Below are 26,726 nucleotides of genomic sequence, written 5' to 3'. Positions count from 1 at the left end.
AGAAGAACCAATGGCCCAGAGTCTAGAACATCAGTGTCACAAAACTTGCCCTGAATCCATCTGCCAACAGCACAAACACCTCTGACCAGAGAGTCCACTCCGGAAACAGGTGCAAGGACAGCCTTACACAGCACTACTGTCACAGTCTCTACATCTGCATCCATGACCCACCAAGACAGGTGCTCTTTTCTGGGACAGTGAAACTCAAAAAGTTTAGGATGAGGCGCATGAGTGATATGGATAGGCAGTCTTGATCGATGAGGTTCTGGGTGGAATGAGCTTCCAGATGGGATTAGACTAATCTACAGTCCAGCCACCATTAGTGCTGCAAGACTCTCCTCCTGGACAAAGCTTTCCCATCGGAACAAGAGTGATTTTTGTCTGTCTAATCTAATTTAATCTACACACACCAAACAGAACCTGCTATAACGAGGGAAGGGAGAAGAGTAGACGTCTCCATGGACTCCAGCTTCTGCTTTGCAATGCATATCCAATGTACCTGGGAAGTACTTAGACATTAGAGGCAGTGACATCTGATCTTATATGACTGATACATAATGCACATGCAATGTTATAGCAGTATTTCGTATTCTACTGCAGCTATTTATTTCAATCCTCTACTTGTGTAGAGGTCGATAGCTGTACACAGGCCTGACAAAGTATTCTGTATTCCTTTGTGCATCATCAGTTATCTCACAGTGCTTATAGTTCAGATCTTCAAGAATGATACTAATTAATCTTTTTTCTAATTTAAAGTGTTCAGCTGATGACCACCGTTTAAAACTGCAGGCTGTGAAGAATGGAAAGCAAATTGTAAAATTTGTTAATTTTACAATCCCTCTAAGCCTTTGGAGTACTGCATATCAGATCATTTCCTAGCAATAATTATGTGAAAATTGTAAGACCTTTTTGGTTCCTACATACATCTAAGAAATTCAGAGTCAGTGTAAAAAAATTTTTAATTGGTTTGAGATATTAGCAGGAAACAATTTGCCTGAATTTGTAGAATCAACAAAGTAAGTTACCTCAGCTATTAAACTTGGGAAGGGATTGTATATTTCAGTAATGCAGTTACCCATGTGTGAAATACAGAAAAATGTTAATTGAGGTAGACTTGTGAAGTGAAATTAGTTACAAGAGGACTGTAGATGAGCAAAGGGATTTTTACACTATTGTACCTCAGCCATACTTTGAGGTTAATTCATTAAAGATAATTGGAATGTTAAATTGTTTCCTAAAAAGAGAAGCTGCTTCAGTGTTGTAAGTCAGTATAAGCCTGATTGAATCCCATGCTTATTAGTAATATTTAGTGTCATGCTATACTTATATAAATACCAAACCACCCTGATTACCCCATCGAAGGCTGGTAACCTTGTTTCATGGTAAAAAAGTCCTAGCCCTTATGTCATCTTGGTTGTTCACCAGTCAGCAAAGTGAGCCAGCCGTCCTAGACTTCCCTCTTTCTGTAGCTGTTAAATGTTTATTCAAAAGGGGAGCAGTTGCATATCTTAGCGGTCTACACTTTGCTAATAACTTCACAACGAAGGTAACAATCCTCAGGGTGTATTTCTTGGACGGTTTCCCAGAAAAATGTTGCTTCTTCTTCGAGTGATGGCCCCTCTATGTATTCCAGTGGTGGGGGTGCACATGCGTGCTATGCACTGGAGCTGGCAGGTTTTTTGGCAGTGTCCATCGACCCGCACATGTGTCATGCATCAACTTGTGCTCCCAGCTGAAATTAGACGAGGCCGTGCGGGCTGACGCTGCTCCAGGTCTCTCTCACTGCTGGCTGACCAGAGTCGGAACCCCGGTTCCTCTGTGCTTGTAGTGTTACTGCTAAGAGTGTGACCTAGTCTGTGGTTTACCAGTCCTCCTTCGTTGTTTCATTTTCAGTGTAGATAGTTTACAGAGTGGTTGTAGTTTGCTGTTAGTTGGTTACAGACAGTTTCCCCGGTTGGGGTACGCTACCCCATTCCCTGCCACCGGGGAGCAGGCCCCACAATCCTGTCTTTCGTGCCCACGTTCCTTCTCTGTGAATGACAAGCCCCAGCACTGTCTGTATTGCCGTAGGCAAGCGTATATCACTGCCTCTTGTGCAACCTGCAAGTCTCTCCCACCACGGGTGTGGGAGGTGTGAGAACCAGCTGCCATTGAAGTCCCTAGGGATCTTTCCATGGACCTCAGTGGGGTTGGTTTGCGAGCCAAGTGGCTCAGCCCTGGGTATTGGTGCCTTTGCAGTATGGAACCAACCACAGCGGTGCGTCTCTAACCACATGAGCATTTGGGGGGCATAACCCCACTGGCTCACCCTCTTCCCCAGCCCAAGAGGCAGCATCACAGACAGTCCCACCGAGGCACTGTGGCAGGGCTGCTTTGACACCTCTGCAAAAGAGAGAGGTTCCTGCCCAGCAGAGCAGCTGGGATGTGCAGACCCACCCTGCACAGCTCTCCCAAATGGAGCCATCAGCCAGGATTTAAAGTCTTGGCCCATAGGTCCATTCCCCTCACTGCCCAAGCTGTACTTTTGGTTATGATATTGGGGACCTGCTCCTAACCCACGTTCTCCCCTCCCCCCATCATTAAGAGCTTCCAAAGGAAGCCATTTGCAGTACACAACAAGCAGTGGTAGTGGGCCTACAAACCCCAGGAACTCTGCTCTGTGTCTTTGAGCGCCATCTACTTTCACTCTTTCTGCTAACAGTTTACTCTATATGCAAACAGAGAGCACTCCTGAGATTAGTGCAGTCTCAAGGGGTGTGACTGCCAAATGCTGGGACTGGGTGACAGGAGCTGGGTGACCTGATAATTGCCCTGTTCTGTTCATTCCCTTTGAAGCACCTGGCACTGGCCACTGTTGGCAGACAGGATACTGGGCTAGATGGACCATTGGTCTGGTCCAGCATGGCCGTTCTTATGCACTTACGTTATAATCTCTGTAGTTCCTCGGGTTTAGGACTAGGATCTGCAGAGGATTGTATGGGGGGGTGCAGCTCTTGCAGGAGCTTCAAGAACCCCACCTCCGGAGCAGTCCAGTGCTGTGCTGAGCTCCCTTGCAGCAGGAATAGATTGCCTCTACTTTGTGCCCCAGGCCGGACTCTCTGCAGGATCTCTCAGCTCTGTGCAGAGCCTTTTCACTGGACCTTCTAGGGCTTATTGTCCTTAGTCAGTCACATAGCCTCATTTCTATTCATTCCCGATTGCCTTATCTATGCGAGTGGGAAGGATAGTTGCTTATGGACTATTGTTATTAATAGCTGGCTGACTTGTGTTGTGATCTGATTTTTACACAGGTGACATGGACATAACCATTTATTTATCAAGCGCCTACTGGGATTCGTTTTTAATTGTCCTATCCTTTATGTCTGCAAAGGATAAAGCACGTTAGACCACAGAGCCCGACAATCAGGAATTAGGGTGGAACATAATATTCATGTTGTCATCCAGAAAAAAAACAAAGCTAAGCAGGACATTTTTTCCCTATGGAAGTGGAGCCTAGCTAGAGTCTATGGGTGGGGATGGAGAGTCATTTTTTTGTAGATCAGGATCCCAACTAAAATCAATGCCCAGTGTCAGATTTCTTTTACTTTATTTATTAAAGATGACATAAGTCTTCTCAGCATATATTTAGCCTTGCATATTTAATATGCCCAGCTGCCCTGCTTTCGTTTACAAAGGCTGATCTTTCTATGCTTTAAATGAATGTTTGCCAGGTCTAGTGCATGTTATCACTGATTTATTGCCTCCTGGCTGCATACTGGTGCCAACAGGCATATAATTAGAATAACTCAGGCTGGGGATCTGTGAACAGTGTAAGTACTTTTATAATTAACCATTAGCCACTGTAGTTTTGGGTTTGAATGTGTGCTTGGTTTCCACTAGGAGATTTCAACTTTCTTTCATCGGTAACACATTTTTTTCCTCTATGTGCAAATACATGTAAGTTTTGCATTTCAGATCTGATCTCTGCCTATGTTAATTTATTTGATGACTTCTCAGAAATAAACTGATTTTGATTTTAGGGAAACCTTTCACATCACAAAAACAAATTGCCAAGCCCCCCAAATGGAGAAAAACAGAGTGTTAGAAACAAGTTATCAGACTTGACTAAGCTGGCAACATAATCTGCAAATTCTGTGCATACTGTTATGATATCTGAAACATAATTATCAAACTTAAGTTAATTAGACTAATGCTTAGAAAATCTGGCATGGCAGATTGTGGCAAGTAATTATATATACTGATTAAAAGATGTAATACAGAGTGAACAGAGTCAAAGGAAAACTCCACTTGACACAGCCAGTGAACAGACACAATTAAGAAGTCAACTCTATGAACACCGACAAAGATACTGAACTTTGTGGAAGGTTATGGGCAACATGCCATTACTCAGTGGAACAGATTTTATGTACCATCAGTAAAATGTTGTTCTTTTTTTAAAAAAAAGCTAAACTTCAATTTCCTAACTGAAATATATGATGACTCATTTGTTTTTGCATTCTGATTTGTTGAGATGAGTATAAGGACTTGTGCAAATAACAATTTGACACGAGAATGCTAACTACGTATACATTGTAAGCAGGGTTTTGGTTTTTGTTTTGTTTTGTATTTTGAGTGATTCACAGGCTATCCTGTGGCAGTATGAAAAACAAAGCTATTAAAATGGTGTCCTTTACAATTTCAGCACCTCCAATTAAATGTATTAATAGTTGTAGGTGAAAATGGATGACAGCGGTTTGCTTGCCTTTTTGCATCTCAGTGGAGAGTCGGGATAACCTATAGAAGCAGAAACAAATTACGATCTCCAGTTTGTCAGAAGATTGGAAAAAAACATTTGTGAGAATGACTTGAGGAGACATACCCCTTTCCAACAAGCTGCTCTGCATGGATCTGCCCAGCTACTGTTCAAAGCCCCACTGAAATTAATGAGATCGTTTGTGTTCTCCACAAAGAGTAAGGGTGGTGTAATCTAACCCTAACCATAATCAATTCCCTATTAGTGAGACCACAGGTGGAAACCTGAAAATTCCTTGACTGGCATTTTCAGGGCAATGAAACAAACCCATCTTACACATTCCGATGGCTTTTGGGAACCTGACTTGTAATTCACAAATATTAGTGGTGAGCTTTTGGGTTAACCGAGAAACTCCACTCATCTGAGCATGTGCATTATTCACATCTATTGCAAATTTGTCTGAACTCTGTTAACCTCAGCTGCTCCTAAGGAATGGACAAACTGGTTAAAATAAAAACTGAATCAAGACTGAACCTGGATCAAACTATTTTGAGATTCAGGAAAGTGTGGGTAAATTTCCCCCGGCCAATTTTTTTCATCATCACATCGCATGTACACTACCTGTTTCTGTCTTGAATTACTGCATGAAAAGTTGCTCTCATGGTATTCTCCAACCTGATTCGCTATAGGGAGTAGCAAAACCTTACAAGAAAGTATGTTCAAATGACATTTGCAACCGTATGTTACAGTTCCAAGATGTCTGTGTGAAAGAGTATCTTAATTTGTGTGTTGTGCGGCATTAGTAATTAATAATTTTTAAAGTGCTTTGATAGCCTCAGACAGTAGTCTCTATAAAGGTGTAAATAATTATTGCATAATTATTTTTAATATATGTGTACTTGTCCTGAAATAGTAGGATTGTGTTGGTGGATACAGGCATGGATATGGGAACTGGGTTTACTATAGCAGTTTAATACAACTTGCAATATTTTTAATCAAAATCCCTTCTCCTTTGTAGATTTCAGCCTTAATTAATTGTAACAAGTGCACAGGCATAATTATTTCTCCTCAAATCCACAGGTCCTTTACAAAGGTCAATTGCAGAACATTAAAGCCTCGGACTATGTGGTCATCTACGCTACTCATTGTGGGCGGAACTCTGGTCTCCCCCAAACCCCAAATAAAAGGGTTTGCAAAGAGACCCAGTATCAGGGCTTTGCCGAGAAGACAATGGAATCCTCCCCTCAAGGGGAAGGCAGGGTGTGCTTTCCCCCTGCCCCCCATCCAGCCATGCCAAAGCAAGTGCTACAGCCCATGCAAGTTTCACCCCAGTGCGGACTACAGGTTTTGGCCCATAATCTTCACCATCTTTGTCAGTCTACTTAGTGTAGTTCTGTGATGAGAGCTGCAAAAGCATCAGTGAGGTAAAACCATTCCAAGCGAATGAAAGGACAAGCTGATACCTGGAGCAAGAAACTTAATCCTTTGCCCTCTTGTGGAGCACTTGTTCTTAGCTTACACTGAGATGTGCATGAATAGTGCTGGGTTGTATGCTGCTGCAAGTTAAAACGGTCATCATGACAATTCATAGATTCATAGATTCTAGGACTGGAAGGGACCTCGAGAGGTCATCCAGTCCAGTCCCCTGCCCGCATGGCAGGACCAAATACTGTCTAGACCATCCCTGATAGACATTTATCTAACCTACTCTTAGATATCTCCAGAGACGGAGATTCCACAACCTCCCTAGGCAATTTATTCCAGTGTTTAACCACCCTGACAGTTAGGAACTTTTTCCTAATGTCCAACCTAGACCTCCCTTGCTGCAGTTTAAGCCCATTGCTTCTGGTTCTATCCTTAGAGGCTAAGGTGAACAAGTTTTCTCCCTCCTCCTTATGACACCCTTTTAGATACCTGAAAACTGCTATCATGTCCCCTCTCAGTCTTCTCTTTTCCAAACTAAACAAACCCAATTCTTTCAGCCTTCCTTCATAGGTCATGTTCTCAAGACCTTTAATCATTCTTGTTGCTCTTCTCTGGACCTTTTCCAATTTCTCCACATCTTTCTTGAAATGCGGTGCCCAGAACTGGACACAATACTCCAGCTGAGGCCTAACCAGAGCAGAGTAGAGCGGAAGAATGACTTCTCGTGTCTTGCTCACACAGGGCCGGCTCCAGGGTTTTGGCCACCCCAAGCAGCCAAAAAAAAAAAAAGCCACGATCGCGATCTGCGGCGGCAATGCGGTAGGAGGTCCTTCACTCCCAGGCGGAGTGAGGGACCATCCGCCGAATTGCCGCCGAATACCTGGACCTGCCGCCCCCCTACGGAGCAGCCGCCCCAAACACCTGCTTGAGAAACTGGTGCCTGGAGCCAGCCCTTGCTCACAACACACCTGTTAATACATCCCAGAATCATGTTTGCTTTTTTTGCAACAGCATCACACTGTTGACTCATATTTAGCTTGTAGTCCACTATAACCCCTAGATCCCTTTCTGCCGTACTCCTTCCTAGACAGTCTCTTCCCATTCTGTATGTGTGAAACTGATTTTTTCTTCCTAAGTGGAGCACTTTGCATTTGTCTTTGTTAAACTTCATCCTGTTTAACTCAGACCATTTCTCCAATTTGTCCAGATCATTTTGAATTATGACCCTGTCCTCCAAAGCAGTTGCAATCCCTCCCAGTTTGGTATCATCCTCAAACTTAATAAGCGTACTTTCTATGCCAATATCTAAGTCATTAATGAAGATATTGAACAGAGCCGGTCCCAAAACAGACCCCTGCGGAACCCCACTTGTTATGCCTTTCCAGCAGGATTGGGAACCATTAATAACAACTCTCTGAGTACGGTTATCCAGCCAGTTATGCACCCACCTTGTAGTAGCCCCATCTAAATTGTATTTGCCTAGTTTATCGATAAGAATATCATGCGAGACCGTATCAAATGCCTTACTAAAGTCTAGGTATGCTACCTCCACAGCTTCTCCCTTATCCACAAGGCTCGTTATCCTATCGAAAAAAGCTATCAGATTGGTTTGACATGATTTGTTCTTTACAAATCCATGTTGGCTGTTCCCTATCACCTTACCACCTTCCAAGTGTTTGCAGATGATTTCCTTAATTACTTGCTCCATTATCTTCCCTGGCACAGAAGTTAAACTAACTGGTCTGTAGTATCCTGGGTTGTTTTTATTTCCCTTTTTATAGATGGGCACTATATTTGCCCTTTTCCAATCTTCTGGAATCTCTCCTGTCTCCCATGATTTTCCAAAGATAATAGCTAGAGGCTCAGATACCTCCTCTATTAGCTCCTTGAGTATTCTAGGATGCATTTCATCAGGCCCTGGTGACTTGCAGGCATCTAACTTTTCTAAGTGATTTTTAACTTGTTCTTTTTTTATTTTATCTGTTAAACCTACCCCCTTCCCATTAGCATTCACTATGTTAGGCATTCCTTCAGACTTCTCGGTGAAGACCGAAACAAAGAAGTCATTAAGCATCTCTGCCATTTCCAAGTTTCCTGTTACTGTTTCTCCCTCTTCACTAAGCAGAGGGCCTACCCTGTCTTTGGTCTTCCTCTTGCTTCTAATGTATTGATAAAAAGTCGTCTTGTTTCCCTTTATTCCTGTAGCTAGTTTGAGCTCATTTTGTGCCTTTGCCTTTCTAATCTTGCCCCTGCATTCCTGTGTTGTTTGCCTATATTCATCCTTTGTAATCTGTCTTAGTTTCCATTTTTTATGACTCCTTTTTATTTTTTAGATCATGCAAGATCTCGTGGTTAAGCCAAGGTGGTCTTTTGCCACATTTTCAAAGAGTGTTAAAGCCCCTGGGAAGACCGCATGAAAGGCCAATAGTATATACATGTTCTCACTTCATTTTGGACAAAATCCTGCCTAAGCAGTCTGGATATTGGGGGGAAAGGCACTAAATATCATTGCTTGTCCAATTGCACTCACATTGCACCAGGGCAAGATCCCCTGTTCAGACACCTTAATGCAGCACCCATTGGAATCAATGGAAATACCACCATTGAGTTTAGGAGGGTGTTGGATCAGGGCTCTGTTGGGCTGGGAGAAGGGTCTAGCTAACATCTGTTGCTGCAAGTCCCCAAGGGGCTCGGGCGGTGGGCATGGTCTGCAGGCACTGGGGTTTGGTGAATGTACACATGGAAAGACGTGGGTTTTGCTGTTCATCAGTGGAGCAATAATAAGTTGTTCCACATCACAGTTCCTCTTCACTTCTGCTGATCTAGGCCTTCCTGCCATACTATAATAGGGCAAGACAGGGAGCCCTTGCATGGCTCATAACCTCTGTCTCCATCCTCACCTCGTGCCATGGCTAGTGCTGTAAGCAGGATTCTGTGCCTCTTCTGCTATGGGAAGTGAATTTTTAAAGGTTTGTGCCATAAGCGAAGACATTAGTCAGACATTCATATAGCATCTTTTCAGAAAACTTGGTGCAGAGTTAACTTTCAAGGCACTATTCAACCAACTGGCAAGAACTCTGGAGTCTCCAACTTGTAATACTCACACTTCCATAACTCTAGTGCCATGCAGTACCCTGCTTCATGTCAGGAAAGGCAATATAAGGCATTGCTAGTTTTTATATGTATTGAAGATATTGAGGATACTTTAATTAATGTTTCATGAGCTGAGTTTGCAGACTTTGGGGCATTTGTCTTTGATAGAACTTATCTGGCTGGGGTGACACCAGGTCAGCGTATCATCAACAGATTCTTAATGCTACTTGTATTTTAGGATTTCTTTCATTTTTCACAGCTAGAGTAAATGTCATCCATATTGGCAGATTCTAATGGGAACTTTGAGAGACTAATTTTTAAACAAATACACAAGACCTTCTTTGAAATAGTTTGTTCTCCCGACAGTGTGTCCTCGGTATATCAGCAGCAATTACAAGGTTAGACATCCCTTAAGATGATAGAAAAGGTCGTAATGTTGTCTTTCCAAGCGTGGTGCTTCTGTGAAATATTCATGGTATTACTCGGGTATTGGGATTGGATTTAATGTTTCATTGCATTGCCATCTGTTTTTGTGTTGTTGGTTTCTTCCCCAGGTGGGAGTGGAGGAGCATTTAGGGAATGAGAAGTGAGGCATACATAAGCATTCAGAGCAGATATAAAAAAAGTAAATGAGCATTGAATCTGCAAAAGCAAAATAGTTTGTTGTCAAACTATTTTCTTTTCAATGTTTCAAGTCTTTTTGACAAAAGTCTGCCTTCAGGCATGTAGATCATCTCCAGTGCATAGTTTCTGCAGCATCCTGAAAGGCTATGAAGCTACGTTAAAAGAGCCTTTTTGTATGATCTCTAAGGGCTGGTCCCCACTTAGTCCGGACTTCGGACTAAGGTACGCAAATTCAGCTATGTTAATAACGTAGCTGAATTCGAAGTACCTTAGTCAGGACTTACCGCGGTCCAGACGCGGCCGGAAGTCTCCCCCCGTCGACGCCGCGTACTCCTCTCGGCGAGCTGGAGTACCGGCGCCGACTGTGAGCACTTCCGGGATCGATCCCAGAACATCGATGGCGTGCCGCCGGACCAGCCGGTAAGTGAAGACTAGGCCTAAGGTTCACCCATAAACACAGTCGAGGCATTGAAGCAAAGTGTTCCTCCCTGCGACTGATGGCATTATCAAGTTTAGAAGCTATGTTTGTCAGCATTTTCCAGAGTCTCATGGTGGCTCAATAAGGGAGGCTTGTTCCCATTACGCCTCTGGAGTTTAGGGAACTCCTCCACTCCTATCCATTTCTGGCAAGTCTTTCAATGGCTCCCCAGCTGTGCCACACGTTTTTCAGCTCAGCTTCCACAGCTCTTCGCCATGTTGTTTTCAGGCGGCCTCATTGTTGCTTTGCTACTCTAGTGATGGAATCCGTTTCCATCCGAAGCACATGGCCAATCCATCTCCAATGCCTCCTGGCAATGATGGTGTTCATATCTTCTTGGCTGCACTGTGTCCATAGATCTTGGTTTGAGATTGTTCTGGGCCAAAAGATACGAAGGATTTCCTGAGGCAGGTTGTATGGAATGAAGACATGGACATGTCATACTTTGATTTTCTCATTCCCCAGCATTCTGCACTATAAAGTAGTGTTGAAAGTATGCAGCTCTGATAAATCTTGAATTTTGTTTTGGTGTCGTATTTTGATGATTTCCAGACTGTATTTAAGCTCCTGAATGGACACTCTTCTCATCCCTTGAAGACCTGGACTTCGCAGATGATGTCGCTCTCCTATTACACCCAACACCATATACAATACAAAACAACTCAACTCAACGCATTCAGCCAGCAAATTGGACTGAAAATCAACCGCAATAAGACAGATATCATGACCTTTAGTATTGCCTCACCGTCACCAGTACAGCTACAGGATCATGTTCTCACCAATATAGAAACATTCACATACTTGGGCAGCACCATTAGCCAGGAGGTTGGAACAAGCCAGGACATCCAGAACAAAATCAGTAAAGCCAGGCTGTTGCGTATATAAAGCTAAATCCTGAGAGGTGAAGCAAAGCTTTGCTGCATGTGAAAATGTCCCAGGCGGAGGGGTGGACTTCTCAGCCCCAGCCGGCTAGGATGGCTGCAGAGCAGGGCCCTGGCTGCATTCGACAGGATGTGGGAGGGGAGGACCTGACACACGGCTCCAATACAGCCGCTCCCAAGTGGGATTCTGTGCCTGTGGCTCCCTGGCCTACCCACATTTCCCCTTCCTCGTGGGGAGTGAGCTGTGGAGTCGTGCCACGGAGATCTCCACAGAGCGCATGGCATATCTCATTCTCTACTATGGGCTTTCCACTGTGCTTCCGATTCACAGCTTTCCATTGTGGCTTTCTGCCCACAGTACCCCAGGGTTTGGCTCACGCTATTTTACTGGGATTTCTGATAGCCCTTTTTGATTGTCACATCTTCACTATTTCCCTCTGATCACTACTGATTTAAATAACATGACATTTTAAATGACTAATTCTAACAAAACTGTATATAAAACATTATGTTACCAAATAAATGTAGCCTTATTTTACAAATTGAGTGTTATTCCTACATCTCTCTCTCTCTGCCTACTCAGAAAACCCCATCAGCATAGTCTCTGAGTCTAGCTGATCAGCGTGTCTGTGACCAGGAGTGTAGACTGGTTGGTTCATTTGCTGTGTTGTGGTAGATACTATGAAGGAAACAAACTGAATCAACTTCTCCAACACAAATGTGTCTTCTTTGCCACGTGATGAATCTTACTGAGTTTGTGGCTAATCTTTGTGCCCAGCCTAAGATTAATATGTGAAGTTCTGATTCTGGGAAGCCCTGTGTAGGTAACTAGACCAGATCGCTTCAGTACAGAAACCTAAGGATTGGTCGCACTGTCCGAGTGGCATGGAACATTACTCTGCCTATGCCAGCACTGATTCTTTGGAAGAGCGCTATTTTCCATTTAGTAAAGGATGCACACGGACAAAGTTTTTGAATCATTGTGCTTGGTTCAATGGCTGTTATTGACTGAAAACAGAATTCTTCCAGAACAGCAGTGTTCATCAGTGGCCTCTGTAAATAGGATAATAGTCCATCCAACATCATTGCCCATCTGGCTGCCATTTCCTACCCGCGTCCCTCCCAACGTTTCTCAAGCATCCAGCCATCTCTCATGAACACATATTACTGGGAAAGTTTCACATCTCCGAATGGGGACTTAGCTCTCTCTGACCTTCTCTTCCCAGCTGTTTAGAGGGATGACCTGAAAAAGAGCTCTGCATAAGCTTGAAAGCTTGGCTCTTTCACCAACAGAAGTTGATCCAATAAAAGATATTACTTCACCCAACCTGTCTCTCGAAAAGGATAGAGGTGTTTGAAACAGAATGAGCTAGCCACGAGGATAATGAGCAGCTCAGTTTCCTTTAATCCCTGTTGAAAAAGTATCCAAACACAATGCACAATCTCCCCTAGACACGTACTGTACTATAGATAACACGCCGCCAAGTGTTTGGCAGGCTTGGCCTTGCCCCTATGGACATTATGTGAAGTACTTCCCTTCCATTGTGTTCTGTTTCCCGGAATTTCATCTCACTTTCAGCCAAACTGGAATTCTGTCAAGATCTGGGATATGTAATGATCCTCAGGATGCAAGCTACATATTTTACTGAACATCATAAATGAAAAGACTGTGCCGTATATACAGCTCCATTCCTCGTGTCTTTGGTTTAGTTCAGTGGCTGGGTTTTCTGATCACATTCAGATATAGTATTGCTGTGAAACACATTTCTGAGAGTTAGAAACTTCAGCCCTACCCAGCTGAAGAAGACTCTACAGATGGCTACAAAACATCCTAGAGGTCCCGATTGAGTAAAGTGCATAAACATGTGCTAAAGTCTACGTATGTGCTTAAAGTTAAGTATGTGTGTAAGTGCTTTGCTGAATAGGAATGCAATTACTCATGTTTTCAGAGTTAAGCATGTGTTTAAGGCCATACTCCAAAGCATCAAAGAGAAGAAAATAAAAACTGTAATCATTACAGCAAAGAGTCAATGCAAAAAGTAACTCCCTATAAACACAGCATTGATACACAGTTTATTCCAGTGAAGTGATAGGGATAATATCAGTGTAGGTGAGACAGTGAAGACATTGTCCTTTTCATAAAGATGTGCTGAAATAATGGGGAAAAGTCTCCAGTAGACAGTGGCAAACTAGTATTTTATGAAATGCTGATAATTTTTTTTGAGTTCCTTAGCTGTTCACCCTGGGTCCTGTCTGTCAAACACCAGCAAGAAGAAGATACCTGAAAACTGTATTTCTGTTAATGCTTTTGTATTACATCCCACTAAAAGTCCTGTTGTAAATGACATAGAATCCTACACAAAACCAGCAGATTGGGAATTCACAGGATGCCAATATTTCTTCTGAAATATAGAATTATAGAGTTAGAAGGGACCTCAAGGGTCATCTAGTCCAGTGGGTCTCAACCAGGGGTGCACATACCCCAGGGGATACGTAGAGGTCTTCCAGAAGGTACATCAACTCGTCTGGATATTTGCCTAGTTTTGCAACAGCCTACATAAAAAGCACTAGCGAAGTCAGTACAAACTAAAATTTCATACAGACAATGAGTTTATACAGCTTTATATATTATATGCTGAAATGTAAGTACAATATTTATTAGGGCTGTCAAACAATTAAAAAATTAATCACGATTAATCACAAGATTAAAATAAATCATGATTGATCGCAGTTTTAATCCCACTGTTAAACAATAATAGAATACCATTTATTTAAATATTTTTGGATGTTTTCTCCATTTTCAAATATATAGATTTCAGTTACAGCACAGAATACAATGTGTACAGTGCTCACTTTATATTGTTATTTTTATTACAAATATTTGCACTGTAAAAAAGATTTAAAAAATATTATTCAGTTCACCTCATACAAGTACTATAGTGCAATCTCTTTATCGTGAAAGTGCAACTTACAAATGTAGAATTATTATATTTTTACATAACTGCACTCAAAAATAAAATAATGTAAAACTTTAGAGCCTACAAGTCCACATTTGTAAGTTGTAAGTTGCACTTTTACAATAAAGAGATTGCACTACAGTACTTGTATGAGGTGAACTGAAAAATACTGTTTCTTTTGTTTATCTTTTTTACAGTGGAAATATTTGTAATAAAAGAATAATATAAAGTCAGCACTGTAGACTTTGTATTCTGTGTTGTAATTGAAATCAATATATTTGAAAATGTAGAAAAACATCCAAAATATTTATAATACATTTAAATTGGTATACTATTAGTTTAACAGTGCAATTAAAACTGTGATTAATTGCAATTATTTTTTTTAATTGAGTTAATTTGTTTTGAGTTAATCGCTTGAGTTAACTGTGATTAATTGACAGCCCTAATATTTATATTCAAATTGATTTATAATAATATGGTAAAAATGAGAAAGTAAACAATTTTTCAGTAATAGTGATTCAGTAATTTTTCAGTGAGGTGAAAGTTGGGAGTACACAAGACAAATCAGACTCCTGAAAGGGGTACAGTCATCTGGAATGGTTGAGAGACACTGATCTAGTCTAACCCCCGGCCAAGATGCAAGATTTGTTGTGTCTAAACCATCCAAATGGCCCCCAGTGGGCTGAAAACAGAGCCCAGGATGGGGCGGCGCTCAGCGTCCCAGCCATGTCCTGTTTTCCCTGTTATGCTGTCGGGCTTGGTGGGAAGGAAGGTGTCATAAGAGCTCCTTTATTGGTGCTACGCCAGGGAAGGATCCCTCACCGATCCCCTCTGAGCCAGAGGCACAGCTTTTAGGGCCCGGTTGCCTTCACACTAGGGCACAAGGCAGCTGTAGCGTGCCAGTGAACTCCCTCCTCATTTGAGTGCAGTCTACTATGGAGCACAAAAATGCTTTACAGTCCATTGATGTAGAAGTGGAACTTTTAACACACACACACCGGCACATAAAAATCTGACTGTACAATATCCTTTTGCAGTTTGTGCCTCCATGGGGGCATTGGCTGGAAGAGACACACACTGGAATCCCAAGGCATGATCGTGCTAGCACAGCCAATTGAGTAGTAAGTAATATCTGATCCAAGTTTGGGGACTGGCAAAGGTTCAGATCTTTCTTTGGCTACCGGCTTGACACTATAATATTATCATATATAATTGGCTAAGCAATCGAGTTTTGTTATAATACAGTAGTTTGACATAATTAGTTTCCAGTGCTCTGATTTTTCTTGTATTTAAATACTTTGGTGGTTATAAATTCTTAAGCATCAACACCACATATTCATTGAGAAGAGGGACATTGCTAATTAATAGAAAAGCTATTTTCAGCACTTTTAGCTAGAAAGCAACATTAAAGACTTCTGCTTTTCTTCCACGGGCGTTGCATTAGTTGAAGACACGTTAATGTAGTCAATTCTCAAAGCCTCCTCCAGACCTAGAGCCAGGATCACAATAGCCTGCTGCATTGTGAATTGAGAATTTCCCCCTGTAAAGGGCAAGACACAGAAGTTCCACAATGTGAATGTATTATAAAACAATACTGTACTCCCCTTAAGGCTAGCAGTAGTAAAAACATAAACCATTCTGCAGCACTAACAACTTTAATAAAATAACATAAAGCACAGCTGTCAGGTTTGCCAGCATCCTCACACGGGGAGACATGAGTGAGAAAATGAACCCTTTTCACAAACAGAAATATTCAAAAAGCTTCACTGTTTACAAGTAATCAGAACTGACAGTCAGGGTTTATTGGTGGAAGAGCATTTTCTGCTTGAGGTGAAAAAAGAGGATAATTTATCAGGAAACCCAAGAAGTCAGACATCAGAAATGATCTGATTGAGGAAGGGCATACCTTAGAAATAGTGCGTTTATTTGTTCTGCAAGACAAGGAGATGTAGTAGGTTGGTAAACAAGAGTCTTAGTGCTTGAAGAATGTTGAACAGACACAGTGTGTAATTTCCCCAGCAACTGTGATTTGAGAATTGTGTAATATGTGCTTCAGTGCTGGCCCAGAATTACAAAAAGAGTTTATAATGTAATAGAGTTGGCTACAATCAATGTCCGGTTTCTTTTTGCATTCTGTTCCCTCCTTTGAGAGGCTATAACTCAGCCATGCTAATTTGTTCTCTTATCTATTTTATTATGTTTTATTACGTTTTCCTTTCTGAGCCATTCCACTAAATGCTAAGCATGCCAAAACTGATCTTTTCTCTGCGTTCACATAGCTTTGGATTACTGAATGTTACAGCTGGACAAGCCTCTATCTGGAGTGGTGCCTTTGTTACCTTTCTCTTATGGAAATAGATGAATTATTGATATTTCCAAAAGATACACTACAATACAAAGAAGCCTTTAGAGGACAGCATGTTGCTGCATAATGCAACATCTGTGCATTGGTGCTACACTTCCCTGCACAGCTTTCTGCAATCCCTTGCCACTAGCTGTCCAGGACTTGTCCTACAGAAGTAATTATTATTAGTATGTCTTGAGTTACTACTTCCTGCGCCAAATGCTGGTCGGAACTCTGTTCTGAAGAGAACACTTAGTTCTACTTGGAGCATGAAGATAGAGGAAACGATCTTTCTTTATTGGTATTTGTGAACTCTGATCCTAGCAGGTTAACCCTGGATGCCTCAATGGGTATTTCTAGCTACTTGGTGGTTTTATAGCTCCTTGCTCTTTCTCTTTCCCACGCTAAAGGGGATATATATTTCTACTCTCCACTTGCTCAGCTCATCAAGTGCCAAGTTGCTAGGATTAAAATTCCCTCAGTGACGTGAAGACTCTGTTCCTCCCCAGGACCCTCACCTCACAAAGCATCTGTGAAGAACTTGTCCTCTATTGCACTGAGTCCAAGGTAGTGAAGTGGTCGCTCATCATCCTCCAGCGACTACTCATCAGAGCATGCCTCAGCCAATCATAATGTTGACTCACACAGAGCTCTGCTTTCCCTGGCCCTGCGAGCAGCCCTGCTCATCTCCGTTCAGAATGCTGCTGCAAGATCATTCGCTGAGCCCACCGCTTTGATCGCCACACCCCCTTCTTTGAATCCCTGTTCTGGCAGTAGAGAATATTGCATCAAACACAAGCGGCACTTTCAAGACCCTTCACAGTCAATCCCCTCCATATCTATCACTTCTCCTTCAGTATCAAACTGTTGATGCTCACCTCCCAGTGGCACATGGGGTCAGCCTCCATCGCCTGCTTGTTACATTTTCAAACAGGCATCAGCATGCTTTCTCCCAGACTGCCCCTCGTGCTTGGGAGGAGCTCTCCACAAACATCTGCTGTTTGTACAGCACCAAGCACAACAGGGTCCTGAACCGTGCCTAGTGTGCCTAGGCACTAGGGTACTATAACTAATAATCAGAGGGGTAGCCGTGTTAGTCTGGATCTGTGAAAAGCAACAGAGGGTCCTGTGGCAACTTATAGACTAACAGACGTATTGGAGCATGAGCTTTTGTGGGTGAATACCCACTTCGTCAGACGCATGTCTAATAATAATATTGTGCTCTTGCAAAATGTACATGTCTTGTCTTGGTCCCTGAAGGATACTGGACAGACGCTGTATGTCATTTACTTAGCAATGGTGAGTTAAAGATTGTGTAATATGTGTATCAATGTTCTGCGTAGCCAGGAAGGCTGAGTGGTAAATGACGTTCCTTTTCAGTATACATTGACTACCCCTCACTTGAAACAGGCAATTTTCCAACACAATCAGGAGCTCAGAAGTTTGGTTTCAGTAGAGAATTTGGAACCCAAAATCTTTAATTGGATTTAATGTTGCCCTGAATGCTTTTCTCTAAACCCACTAACTATATGAAGTCACTTCTAGAAAAAAAATTACATTATTTTTGGCTGCAGCACCTTAACATTAAGCAGCGTGTAAATATTACCCTCATAACCTCAGGGAAAGGAACTAAGGTATAAGGGGAAAAGATGTAAGAATCATTTCAGGTAGATAAAGTGGGATGACTCCAGATAAAATATTTTCCCCCAAAAGCTTTGCAGAAATAGAATCCCCTTATATAAAATCGCAGGCTTCAATGTGTCCTATATTTGAATATCTCTATGCGAGTCAGGACTTTAGCTCAAGTTCTCCATCTTTATTTGGTCTGAGCAGAAGAACAGCAGCTATTTTCACTTTTACCTTTGAGCAGCGCCTGGGAGCAAGGGAGGGTGGAAAGCTTTGCTTTTATTGCACGACAGATGTTTATTAGAATGAGCTTAGATGCACCATTGGGATTTGCATTTGTGTCTAAATATGAACACTCTTCAAAATGTGTCTTCACAACAGAGTCTCTCTAGGAAATATGTACTGGCTGTTAAGCTAGATTCATCCTTGAACTCAAAATCAATCTCATTTAAGTTGCAAATGTGTATTTTTTCCTGGCCTGAAAATTAGCCTTTCAAGATGGCAGAGTCCCCTGAAAACTCCTAACAAATAATCCACAACTCTGGCGGGTGCTCTCTCTCATCGGGATCCTGTGCCCCTTTGGACACAAAAAGTAACTTCACGACTGTGAGGTGCTTCTAAGTGGTCAATTCTCTGAGTCTGGCTCCTGTGAGTATGTAAGCTTTGGATGTAGCATGCTGATGAAACCGCCTAAGGAATGTGGCTACCCGAAACGGGGCATCCGGATCCCCTAGGCATCTTTGAACATCTCTGCCTTTGGCCATCCTTCCTATGTCGTACATAACTAAGAAGCTTTGTGATCGTAATGCCTTTCCAAGCTCAGAAATGCCTGTCACCGTAACCCATGACTCAGATCTCAGGGACACTGCGCTGCTAGTTATGGCTATTGTATATTTGAGTGCTGTTGAACGTTAGAGTCAGAATTAAATAATGGGTGAAATGGATTATGTACAAATTGAACAGTGGATGAAGTCAGCGGTGGACAAACAGGTCAGTCAATGGTTTATTGGACCGTGCCTGTTGCAGCCGAAGAAAGAAAGGCACGGTTTTACTCTCTCTCTCTCTAGCGAGATCTATATTTGTATCTGTTAGTACAGCCCAGCACGGGGAAAAGGCTTCCAGGAGCCTGTGGAAGTTATGGCAGCCTCCCAAGGTTGCCCTGTGAGCCATAGTAATGCCTGGAACAACTTGCCGAATCTGTCCTGGAAGCCAAGATATGTGAGTCGGTTGGGTTAGAGGGCAAAGGCTGAGAATCCATTGCTACCCTGTTATAGCCATTTTAACCTTCCATCAGAGATTGATTAGTTTTAAAGGTTACCAGTTGTGCAGCTAAATAAAACCCCTCTCTCTTTTGTCAACTTTGAGAAACCATTTTGGACTCTGATTTCCATTTAGAAAACACAGTGTTTTTAGCAAACAAGAAAAAAGCCATTTTCAGTGTTTGTGGATTCGCAGTATATCTAGGGTATGTGATTGAGTTATAGGAATCAAAAACACTATTACAATGTACTTCAGTTTATTCTGCAACCCAAATTAAATCTGTCCTGATGAACCAGAATCTGAATTCACCCTTAAATCTTGACTAAATAATAGCATCCTGGAAAGAGAGAGCAGAGGCCAAACAATTTACTTTAACACTGTCTCTTGCTATTTAAACCAAAGCAAAAAGAAAACCAATTTGGTTGGGAGGGGGACAGGTGGAAGATGGCTGCCTAGTCCCAGACCGCCTCACTCTCCAAGTATCCATTCACCTGTAATAATTACTTTCCTAGAAAACTGGCAATAGTTTCTGTCATAAAAGATTAATTAATCCCCTGGAAAAATGTCAAACTGTTGACTATGGATTCCAATGAAAAACTGAGAAGGAACAAGAGACTTAAGCCCGAATCGCCTCAAATGTTGGGGAGAACTCAAGGCCACAGCAGAGCCTACCTCAGGATATAGTGACACTGAAAAAATTCCTCTCAGCCCAACTGGATTCAATCTCAGAAGATATACGTGGCCTCTCTTAAGATGTATGTGATGTAAAATCCTGAATGGCTCCCTTGGAAAATGAGCTACAAGACACTGCCATTGAAACCAATGAAATTAAAAAAGGAACTGCCTCCTTAAAGCTTAGGCGGGACACAGTGGAAGAAAAACAGGATCACTTCGAAAACAGATCTCAAAGAAACGGCCTTCGCCTCTTGGGCATTGCTGATGGTCTCAAGGAGAAGGATATTATCAGCTTTCTTGAGAAGCTGCTCCCTGACACATTTAAAATGGACCCCCAGCTGTCCCCATTAGATATTGAAAGGGCTCAGCGAATGCCTGGTACTAGAAGGCAGGAGTCTGACAAGCCCAGACCCATTATCTGCAAGTTGCTGAAGTTCAATAATAAAGTCAGGTTAATAAATGCTGCCAGAAAAGCTGAAACCCTTACGTACAAAGGCCACAAAATTTCTCTTTTTCGTGTCTTCTCAGCTGAGCTTAACAACAAGAGGGCTGCGTTCAATGGCATAAAGCAAATCCCCAGGGGGGCCAATGTCAGATACAGCAGCGAGTACCCATCCACCTTCACTCTGGACGTAGCAGGCTCCACAAGAGTTTGCAAACCCCCCTGCGAAGCGTGGCAGACGCTTCAAAGACTTTGATGCAAAATTTTGTTTCACAGTTGATTCAGTCGTCTCTAACTTCATGCAAGAAAATAAGCACTCAGTTACTTCAGATACCATCCTTTGGGAAGCTCTGAAAGCTACTGTAAGAGGTGAATGCCACAATAAATATGAATTTCAGCAGGGCCCCTGGGATAGGTGGCTTTGCAAAACATTTTGTAACCAGCTATCGTCTATCCTTTCCAGGGTCTTCATTGAAACATCCCGAACAGGAGCCATGGCTCGTGACATAAGAACTGCTTTGATAACTTTAATATTAAAGAGGAACAAAGATGGTCGCAACTGTAGTGACATCGGCCCCATTATCTTTATTGAAAAATGTTAGCTACGTAACGGGACGTCATCCTCCCATCAAGTATACACAAAGGTCAGGCCGGTTTCATTAAAGGAAAATGGGCTGCTGATAATACAAGAAAAATTTCTCACTTGATCCAGCAAGCTCAGATGTCAGATATTCCCTCCATAGGTCTTAACTCTATATGCAGAGAAGGCCTTTGTTAGGGCTGAATGGCCTTATCTCCGGCCCCAGCTTATCTCCGGCTCGAAGGAACTGGCTTTTGGGGGAGGTTTAGGTTAGATATTAGGAAAAACTTTTTCACTAGGAGGGTGGTGAAGCACTGGAATGGGTTACCTAGGGAGGTGGTAGAATCTCCTTCCTTAGAGGTTTTTAAGGTCAGGCTTGACAAAGCCCTGGCTGGGATGATTTAGTTGGGAATTGGTCCTGCTTTGAGCAGGGGGTGGGACTAGATGACCTCCCGAGGTCCCTTCCAACCCTTATAGTCTATGATTCTATGATCTAATGGCTGTCCTAAGAGCATTTGGATTAGGACCAATGTTCCTGAACTGAGTCAGTGTATTATACAACTCTCTCCTCACTTTGCTATCAACTAATGGGATTAGTTCTCCCACATTTCAAGAAGAAAGAGGGAAGCAACTGGGTTTTCCCTTCTCCCCTCCTTTTTAATCTGGCTCTTGAACCCCTGGCAATGTATGCCAGCACTCAGCCATGGAAGGTGTGACTGTAAACAGGAAAGAATACAAAATCAGTTTATATGCTGATGACATATTTGTACTATTGAGGAATCCATCCTCCTCAATCCCATCATTACTGAATGTAGCTGACATTTTTGGAGAGATCTCTGGTTTTCGCATTAACTGAAATAAATCACAAGCAATGGATATATCCAAATGCCCAGGTCCTTCTCAGTTTCAGCATTTTCCATTGCAAATAAGCAACAAAAATAACTTATTTGGGTGTAAAGATTTGTCCTGTTCTTCACAAAATTGTTTCTATAAATATGGACTGTATAGGAAAAGAAAATTCCAAGGATGTAGAGAGGTGGTGTCTCCTCCCTCTATCTTGATTGGGAAGAATAGAAATAGCCAAAAGGAATATCTGCCCAAGAATGACTTGTATCATTAGCCTATTGCCTTTCAAGGTCTGTCCTTTGCTCTTTTCTCAAATGAATAGGCTTATTACGCAATTTATATGGGATAAAAAACAACCACACTTGTCATGCAAGACCCTTAAAAAATTCTGGGCAACTGGAGGTATGGGGTTGTCAGATTTGTATCTGTATTATCTAGCATTTCAATGTGTCCTATTGTAAGGTGGTCCACTCCAGTAGCTCTATATGCACACCAGCTGGGTTTGAGGTAGAAAAAAGCTTAGCTAGGCCATTTGGTTCCCTCTCTTCTTTTATATACCTTAAGAGGCTACCTATATCTGCAAGGAAAAATCCAATCTTTGCATCTACATGGGCCCTCCTGCAATGCATTAAGATGGAGACAGCATCCGATCTTACTAATTCTCTTCTCTTACCTCTATGGGATAACCCTGTCTCAGGATCAAGGCCAGCTCCACATTTAAGACAGTTTGGATAGAAAAACGATGAACAACAATTAAAAATATAATGCAAGATGATAGACTGGCCTCCTTCAAACACGTGTAGAATAAATATCAGCTACTGCTGTCTCAGAGTTCCTTCTTTCAGTGGCTATGCCCAAGGATTCACTGCAGGTTAGGGGACAATTGGCCCATTCCAACATTCTCACCTCTAGACAAACATGTTAAGAAATATGGAAACAAAAGTCACTTTGTAGGAATTACTTATAGGTGGCTTAGTGCTTTGCATCACCCTCTCTATCTCAGTCTCAGAGAATATGGGGAAAAGAACATGGCTTTACTGTCACAACAGAAACCTGGGAGGATATCTGGTGTAATGTGAAAGAGACTTCAAGTTCTTTATCCTTGTGATTCTTCCAGAACAAGGCATTAAACAGGTACTACTGGACTCCAGAACATTGTTTAATGCTAGATTGGCAGCACACAGCGAATGCTGGAGATGCAAACAGGCACATGCCAACCTTTCACACATCCTCTACAGCTATCAAAAAGTGCATGTGTTCTGAAATACCGTATTGCTCTCTCAACAACTTTGTCGCTATCTCTCCTTCTCCAAGCTTGTGTATTTTAGAAGTGCTGGATGAGTCGGTGTTAGAAATGGATTGCAGTAACTATTTTAGTAGCCAAAAGAGATATTTTGTGAAAATGGAAATCTGCAATTCCTCCCTCAGACACAGACTGGCTTAGTGAGCAATCTACTACTGCATTAATGGAAAAAAGGACTCTGTCTAAATAGAAATGTTGGGGAAAATATGAGGCTGTCTGGTCACACATGAAACTATTGCATACTTTTCCAGTTTAGTATATAGTTGTCCCCAGCACTCATAGGTTTGTTCTCACTTATTTATCACTTTAATAATTGATACCCTTAAGGTGACCAGATGTCCCGATTTGATAGGGACAGTCCCGATTTGGGGGGCTTTTTCTTATATATGCACCTATTACCCCCTACCCCCGTCCTCATTTTTTACACTTGCTATCTGGTCACCCTAGATAACCTGCATGACCACTAAGGGTTCAGGTTTGTTGGTTTGTTTTTTGTTTTGTTTTTTTCATTTCCAAGTAATGAAGGTTGAATTTTGTTACTTATATGCTATTTTCATCTTCGGCATGTATTTATATAGATTTTGTTTCATTATGTGTTTGTATTTTATAGAAAACAATAAAAATAAGAATTTGATAAAGGAAACAGACATGGCCCTCTCTACATATAACCTGCGGCTCTCATTGCTTTCCCTGATCCACCCGTGATGCCACCTCAATGCCCCATTCATCTGCTTCTCAGCAAAACATCTTTGAGCTTCCTTCTGGGCCACCCCCATCTTTGTGTAACCCTTTCCTGAGCTGGCCCACTAAGCCACGGCCTTCTCCTCACTGGTGTCTCTCCAGCCTCTTCTCAAAGCCTACGGGAAATTAGCCAGCTCAGACTCTTAGCTCTGCTGTGCCGTACAGCAGCCTGTGCTGAGAAACCACACGATCCTCTCAATGTTAACCTTCTCCTTGTCACAGTGACCCTTGGCCTACCTGTCCCCAACGCTAGAGCTGGTCCGAACATTTTCAACTACATTTCATTTTGCCAAAATGTATTGTTTTGTCAGATCCAGAACATTTCATGGTACTGGCTTCAGCGACATCGTGTACCCTACAGCCAGGTGGCCAGGGCACCACTGTGGGATGTGGGGGATCCAGGTTCAAGTCCTTGCTCTGCCTGATTCAGAGCTTTTCCATCCCAGGTCCCTCTGACTCAGGCAGCGCAGTGGCCCAAACCGGACTCTCCCACACCCCATGCTGGTGCCCTCCTCACCAGGACACACACTCGGGTTTCAGTCCCCAAATGGACGTTTCGACAAAGGCTGTTTTCACGACCATGTCTGAAGGGGTCTGGTTTCATTCCGGTGCAGAACGAAAACAGATTTCGAAACCTCCGAGTTGCCACGAAAGGGAGTTGTCGTCCTCTGGTCAGCTCTCGCCAACCCCTGCGTGCTGGCTCGTGACCCGACCCTGCGTCACGACCGCCAGGAGCTCGTAGCTCCTTGGGGGAGAGAAGAGGACTCTTGTGAGGTGCCTCGCACACATTTCACCACTCCGCCTTTTAATCAAATTACTTGGGCACGATGGGTGTAATTCTGGTGGTGGCAGAATACATCGGAGCTATGCCAGGGGCCAGGGTTCCACTCGTGGTGTGTAGTGGGGACTAGGAAGGACATGTGCCCCAACTGCTGGTGGTTTCTGATCTTCTCTTTGACTCCTACGCCTCCCTGCCACATTTCCAGTTTACTGTTTGGCTGCTTTCAACTTGTGTCCATCCACCAGCTGCACGAGCCATGGTTCCTTCCTCCCCTCCTTGCCCCGTCCCCCCTCCAGCTGCTAACAGGTAGGCAGGTCTCAGAGGAAAGTTTCTGGTGCAGACTTTTTTCACAGTTCCTTCTCCTAACCCCACCTGGTTCAGTGTCTCACTGGACAGCTGGGAGTGCAGAAGGGTAGCCAGGAGGCAGACAGTGCCCTGAGTGGCTGGGAGACAGTGGTGGTAATGGAAGAATCAAGATCCTCTCTCCCTCTTAGGTAGCAGTGGATTCAGGGGAGTGAGAGAAAGGGGCAACTGCTCAGGGTCTGGGAGAGGGCACTGACAAGGGGAAAGTCTGCTCAGATCCTGGAGGCGATCGCGGGAGAGAAGTGGCTCAGGACCACAACAGGGGGCAAGGGCAGAGAGAGGAAGGTGCTGCTCAGGACTTATGGCAATGGGAGAAGGGGTGTCATCAGACAAAAGGGACCATGGAGGGGGACAGCCTGAGGTGTGTGAATGAGATACCAAGAAGAAATGAGCTTCTCCATATGACACATTTGCACCATTAGTAGCTTTGGGGGCTTTAAGACTGATTGCAGGTGTCTTGTAAATTCTTTCTAGGCTACAGCTAATTACCCTCTGTGAGACACAGGAAACCAAGACTGTTACCCTAATAACCCCAGACACCTTCACATGCCACCATTTGAAGATGCAGTCTCATGATTATTGGGATTCGTTTAAAGACACTTAACATCCAGGCTTCTCTTTGATGCAAGTCCTGGAGGCAGAAAGGATCTAGGTTGACAACATAAGCAATGTACCTTCCCCTGGTTTTTATACCTTTCTTTCTAATCCTGTGAAAATGTTACGAGATGGATTTATAACGTACCTACAGCTCATATAAAAAATGAAAATTAGTTCTCTACTAGTGGAACAGTAATACAGTTTAATTTGCCTACAGCTATTGTATCTGCCTTGATATGGAAGGTAATAGCAGAATATGAAATCTGTGTAGCAGAATGTAACACTGCTTAGGACTTTAGCTGGCAGAAGAATTCTGAGCAGGAGAAATATAGCACGAATAAAAGTATTTGTGGGTTGGATATATGCTAATAATCCTAGTTTATTGCTAAACACGCCATATATGGCAATGCAGTTTGCTTGGCAAATGTAACATTGTTTTCATCTCTGCTCTTAACTGCTTCATTTTCAGGAATAACGTTTGTTCATGAATAAGAGGTGCAAATTCATTATTTTCTGCAACTGGCTGTGACAACAACAAAAAAAGTTGATATTGTAATGTTCTTCTTTGGAAGCACTGATGCGATGAATATGCTCTGCACCGCATTCTGTACCTAGACACATTAAAAATCTGCAATACTTTGGAGCCAAAATAAGGATTTAATGTGAATGTTTTTGATTTGTCTTCCATCCTCAGTAATAATACTCTTTGTATGATCAGTGGCAGCTATTTTTGAGGCTACATATGTGTGAATAGCCAGTGAAATGAGGTTTTACCACTAAGTCTGACTGTCTCTCCTCCAATGCTGAGTCCAGGACAGTGTTTCAAACGGCCACATCAGCAATGCGCGCACTTAGCACTTACTGTGCAATACACAGCACTTCATTGTATGCCTATCTGCAAAGGTTAAATAATTCACATGCGTATGATTATCCCCATTCGGATGGGCAACTGAAATACAGAGTGGTTAAAGGCAAAGA

At 42.7% G+C, this 26,726-nt stretch overlaps 1 protein-coding gene across 4 annotated transcripts in view; it reads left to right on the top strand.

Annotated features, from left to right (window-relative positions):
• Positions 1 to 26,726, top strand: part of FHIT (fragile histidine triad diadenosine triphosphatase) — a 1,015,388-nt gene that overhangs the window by 974,023 nt on the left and 14,639 nt on the right. The gene's annotated exons all lie outside the window — the stretch shown is intronic.

This window comes from Trachemys scripta, chromosome 7 (genome assembly GCF_013100865.1).
Source record: "Trachemys scripta elegans isolate TJP31775 chromosome 7, CAS_Tse_1.0, whole genome shotgun sequence".
Classification (NCBI taxonomy): Eukaryota; Metazoa; Chordata; order Testudines; family Emydidae; genus Trachemys; species Trachemys scripta.
The sequence above is the reverse complement of the archived record's forward strand: the minus strand, read 5'-3'. Positions and strand labels throughout refer to the sequence as shown.